This window comes from Myotis daubentonii, chromosome 6 (assembly GCF_963259705.1).
Source record: "Myotis daubentonii chromosome 6, mMyoDau2.1, whole genome shotgun sequence".
NCBI classification, from domain to species: Eukaryota; Metazoa; Chordata; class Mammalia; order Chiroptera; family Vespertilionidae; genus Myotis; species Myotis daubentonii.
Genome location: NC_081845.1, coordinates 69,603,597 through 69,609,489, shown reverse-complemented (window position 1 = coordinate 69,609,489; position 5,893 = coordinate 69,603,597). Strand labels below are relative to the sequence as shown.

The window sequence follows — 5,893 nt, the reverse complement described above, 5'->3', positions numbered from 1 at the left end:
AGAGAAAGAGAGAGCAGGCTTTTCCCATCTGGGGGCCCCTTCTGCAGGGGGGCCCCTTTGGGGACACCTCTGCCCAGATGGAGTTTGTATATGCTTCCAATAAACTTCTACATTTTTACTAAAGAAATCTGTTAGTCCATGAGTTTATTCAAACTTCGTCAGACAAAAACCCACGACAAGACATCTGTACCCTGAACCCCACCTTTCATAAGTGATATACAATATTGTTTAAGATATACAATATCATGATTTGACACATGTATACATTGTGCAATTATCACCATAATAGGATAGTTAACACATCCATCACCTCACATAGTTACCTTTTTTTGTGTGTGTGGAGAGAACTTTTAAGATCTATTCTCTTAGCAACTTTCAAGTATATAGTACAGCATTGTTAACTATAGTCACCATGCTGCAAACTACATCCCCAGAACCTATGCATCTTATTACTGGAACTTTGTATCATTTGACCAACAAATCCCCAAACCACCCAGTCCCTGGGAACCACCACTATACTCTCTGTTTTTGTAAGTTTGATCTTTTTTTTGATTCTATGTGTGAGAGATCATGGATAACTACGAATATTTATTGATTATCTGTTACATGACAGAGACAATTCCAAGAATTGGCCCTGATACATAGTCTGGCTCCCTGGTCTACCTTGCTCTCCTGCACCCTGGTTGTCAGCACCTCCATCACTTCTCCCTGCTCAGGAGGGTTGGGACACTGTGGTCTACGCCCATAGGTCTCTGAGTAGTAAGGTGGGAACCGGCGCCTGCGATAGGGCCAGTGCTGTGGGCCTGGCCTTCGGGGCACCCTGGCCCCTCATTCTTTCCCCGCTCTCACTGTTCTGGGAATCCTGCTGGTAATTGCCTGGAGGACCCCCGCGATGTGGAGAGCGTCTATAATGTTTACCTCTGCTGCACAGTCACTGCCTTGCACTGGAACTCCTGGGGTTCTTCTACTGTATAGCAGTCTGGTGTACAAATACATCTTCCTTGGTGTCATTCCTGTTGATGAAACCATATCCGTTTCCTACATTGAATCATTTTACTGTTCCCCAAACCTTCGTTGCAAGGACCTCCTTGTCCCACCCTCCCCCCAACCCCCTGTAGGTGCCACCAATGTGAGGCCACTTGGGCCTGGGCCACCGCTCCCTGCACAGCTGCTGGTAGTGCCTGGCTTGGTGTCAGCAGCGCTGGGGGCGGGGGGTGGGGGTGGGAAGGGGGGGAGGAGGCGGCTGGCAGCTGCTGGGTTTCGGCCTCGCTGCTCATGGTTGTGGTGATGGTGACTGGGACCAGCTGTAGCATCTGCGGCTCCTCCCGAGGTGTGATGGTAACTGGGCGGCTGTGGGGCTGCTCAGGGCTCTCTGGGGTCCGCTCTCTGCTCCCGCTATTGATCGAACTCTTGTTTTCTTAATGTTGACAACTTAACCATGGTATTTTAACCAAGATTTAAAAATATGTGATTGGTATAGTACTAGCAACTGAATTACAGACTTCATTCAGAATTTCCCCAATTTTTCCTACTAATGTACTTTTCCTGTTTCAGGATTCAATCCAATATACCATGTTGCACTTATTTATATCTCCTCCAATCTGTGATAATTTGCCTATTCTTTTTTTTTTTACATGACCTTGACAAGTTTAAAAAATATTGGTCAGGTAATTTGCAGAATTTCACTCAATTTAGGTTTGTCTGATGTTGTTTCATGATTAGACTGAGGTTATAAATTTTGGGAGAAAATATTGGAGAGGTAATGTGACATTCTCATAGCACCATATTCAGGAAACAGATAACATGAGTTATTACTGGTGTGATATTCATCTTAATTTTTTTAAAGGAGTGATATGACCTGACCCATGTTAAAAATGATCTGTTGTCTGCTGTTTGAGAGCTGATTCTAGGGGAACAGTACATAACAGGAAAACGAGTTGGGAGTTTTTTGTGATAATCCAAATGAAAGATGGTTGTAGTTTGTACAGGGATGTTAGCAATAGAGATAGCAAGAAATGATGGCATACATTCCAGAATAAATTCTTCATGGATCTTTGGAGGAATACCAGTAGGATTTGCTGATGGTTTATGTATGAGGGGATGAGATTAACATCCAGGGTTTTATCTTGAACAATAGGAAGAATGAGCTTGTCATTTTCTGGTATGGGAACACTTTTGGAGGAGACCGGTGGGGGTATAATAGAAGTTTGCTTTTAGGCAAGTTAATTTTGAGGTACCTATTCTGTGTCCAGATGGATTTGTTTTATACAGTGATTTGTATGACTTTTGAGTTTGATTTGGACTTGAAATATGCATTTAGGAGTCATTTATATATAAGTCACATTTAAAGCCATGAAACCATATAAGGTCACCTAGATAGTGAATAAAAGGAAGAGGCCTAAGAGCCAAGAATTGAGACACTTCACAGGCTTGTTTCTGTGCATTATCATCTTATTAGCAAATGCAGTGCTGTAACGTGTGACCACGATGCCAATAGTAACCGGGTTATTTAAGGACTCTTTGTTGGCTGCCTATTGTATGCCCAACATACTATGGTGAACAAATCAGAAAAAGCCTCTGTTCTCACAGCATGTTTATTCTAGAGGTTAGGTCAACTAACAATGATGAATGTATTAAAAGGATATATCACTTAGTGGTACATGCAAGGATGAACATAAAACACTGAGGAAAGAATTGCTATGTTCTCCATGGAGGCCTACGGGGGTGATACTGAGCTGAGACCTCAATGTCAAGGAACCAACTGTGAGAAGATTTAAATGAGGTAGACCAGTGTTAAGCCTTGATAAGGCACATAGTTTTTGGCCTCAATTAATCAACTTCTGGGAATGTTTCTATGAATGTGCTCATATACAAAGATCTTCAATGACTACTTTATGTTATTGAGGGGGCAAATTAGAAACACTTGAATTTATAAGTCTGAAACTAGATAAATAATTATGAGTCACACTGTGGTAGAATACCTGGTAGCCATTAAGTAGGGTAAGATATATCTGTATGAAAATATATTTTAGGTTGGAAAAACAATGGCCCTTGACCTGATGTATGTTATAATCTCATTAACATTTTTATTTTGAGAATAAAGACTATATACTCCTAATATTTTTCAATGAAACAAGAGAAGCTGTTAACAGTGATTATTTATGGGGGGGGGGGAGCCACATTTTACTTTTCCCTTGTAAGCCTTCCAAGTAATTTTGAAGTTTCCCATGTATATCTATTATGTTTTAATGTAATTCAAAATAATTAATTGAAATAAGAACTACTGTTAAAACTACCACCCCCCGCTACTGGGGATTGAGCCTGCAACCCAGGCCTGTGCCCCAAATGGAAATTGAACCATGACCTCCTTGTTCATAGTTCAATGCTCAACCACTGAGCAACACTGGCTGGGCCATTTGTTTTTGTTTTGAACCCACATTCACAGAGCCCAGACTATGAAGTGGCTTATGGAAAACCTTCTATATTTACATTTTTCTCTCCCACCCAATGCAACTTAATATTTTTATATTCCTATTTAGATCCAGTATACATCATTTCAATTATGCTAGTGGACAACAGTTTATACTTTTTTGGCAAGTGACAGGATGGGCTGGGGACAGCAATCCAGGGTGTTAGGGAGAGCCAGATTGACCGAGGCATATTGACCACAGATGCCAGAAGGGTAAGTAGGAGAGGATTAATTTGGAAAAAACAAATGGGAGAGTTTAAATTGACAGTAAGTGTAAAGAAAAGATTCAGCATGAATGAGGACATGTGATATAGAAAAGGTATTCCCACTTGTAATTGCTAGAAAAATCTAAAGTTCAAGGTGTTGACGGTCAAAAAGTATCAGAGAATATTGAAATTCAAGGTATCCAAATGTGTGACTGCCAAAGTGGATGGAGGTAATTTTCTCTGTAAACCCCCTCGCAGGAAGTCACAATGTCTATCTTTATGTTATACCAGTAGGTAATTCTAATCTTTCAGGGAAACAGTATTTTATAACTGGAAACTTCCCAGTGAGGGAATGGGTCCTCACTCAACCACTCTTCTGGTAACAAGTTAGTCAAGTACATTCCGCCAACAGCGGGCCCCTGAGTTTTGTAATCCCCTTATGACGCTCTGCTGATCTATGCATATTGCATCCATGTGCCTGGGCCAGGATTAGGAGTCCACCTAAGGAAAGTGAGCTGGTGTTCCTAACAAGAAATGTGCTTAAGGTAGCTGAGGTTCATTGTATTATTCTACTGCAGTGACCTGGGTCTTCAGAGATCTATGTTTTTATTTGTTCTAGCTTCATTTATTTTAATGATAAGGAATATGTGAGGCCTGGTATATAAATAACGTAGACTTTAAATCAGGGGTGGGGACATATTTTTTTTTGCCAAAGGCCAGTTAAATATTTATAACATCATTAGCGGGCCATACAGAATTATCAGCTTAAAAATTAGCTTGCTATATTTGGTTAAACATTTAATTAAGTCACCCCTAATGCCGTGGCAGGGCCTTTACTACTCATGTTCACAAATGATTCTGCTGGCCTTACACAGCTCTTGGGCCAGACGTCCCCAACCCCTGCTAGTTGGCTTCTATAGGGCGATTATGTTCCTGATCTTATTTATATTTTTATGAGATTCTTTGTAGTTCATGGTACTTTACTCAAATTATGTTCCTGCCTCTGAAGAATAGTGAATGACTGTCAGTGCCTCCTAAGAATAAATGACTATCTACCTGATAATATTCCATATTAAGAGGGACCCTTTAAAGTTGCTATTTTGAACTGAGAATTGTTGTTTAAAATGCAAACATATAGCAGTTCTAATATATTATACAATGCATATATATTAGAATTAATAATATAGTATTAATGCTTAAGCATTAATAAAAATTCTTCACTGATGGGACAAATGTCTATATTCAATTTCTCTGGAAAATAAAAAGAACAGTTTGCCACCAAACTAAGTTACATGACGTAGTAAGAACTATGGCTGAAGAGTCAAATGTTACAAAGAGTCAGATGAATAAAAGAACAAAAAGAATAAGACACATTCTTAAATGAGGAATATGGAATTTTAATGCTTAAACCAAGTCCCAATCAAAAACCTATATTCACGAGAGGCACTATATAAGATAAGCTGTATGGCAGCTTTATTATATGAATATGTATGAACAATTTCACTGTAACTAGTTCTCATTTGAAAGAAACTAGAATTTTTCACAGTAATTTTTTTTGTAAGGAACTCTGAAACTCATCTTTGAAGCCTAGGATTTGTGAAAGTAGAAAATTATTTTTAGGCATTTTGATTTATGTACATATTTTTATAATATACAAAAATGTAGTTTACTGAGTTAATTTATTTATCTGAAGTAGAACTTCACTCAATATTCAAGTGAAAATAAAATGCCGCATTAATCCATTAATCCTCCTAATTTAAGTATTTATAGAACATATATTAGCAACTAGATAAACCAAAAATTCATATTAAGATGCTGAAATTTCACTAAGGATTAAAAATTCAATGATTTAGTTTTTCATTTTCTCATAGTGTATTTTCTTTGTATTTTGTTGTATATGTACCATTTAATAAATTATAACCCAAGTGTCAGTAGGATTTTTGTTGTCTTTTTTTTTTAATAGGACATATGATTTATTTCAATAAGCATTTAATTACTGCATTTCCAATCTATTAACGTTTATTAAATACTTAAATAATGCAAATCATTTAAATTAAAAGGTGTGGTTTTTTTGTCTAATGGAACATTATAAGACTCATAATTACTAAAGCCAATATTTTTCTTTACACAAAACATGAATATTCATAGCTTAAAAAATATTTATTATAATGCTGTGGGAATCCATAACAGAGGAATGGTGATTCTCCAGATCAGGAGT

At 38.0% G+C, this 5,893-nt stretch overlaps 1 pseudogene; it reads right to left on the bottom strand.

Annotated features, from left to right (window-relative positions):
• Window positions 1–595: 595 nt before the first annotated feature.
• LOC132237597 (Y-box-binding protein 1-like) lies at window positions 596–1,342 on the bottom strand (annotated as a pseudogene).
• Window positions 1,343–5,893: the final 4,551 nt, after the last annotated feature.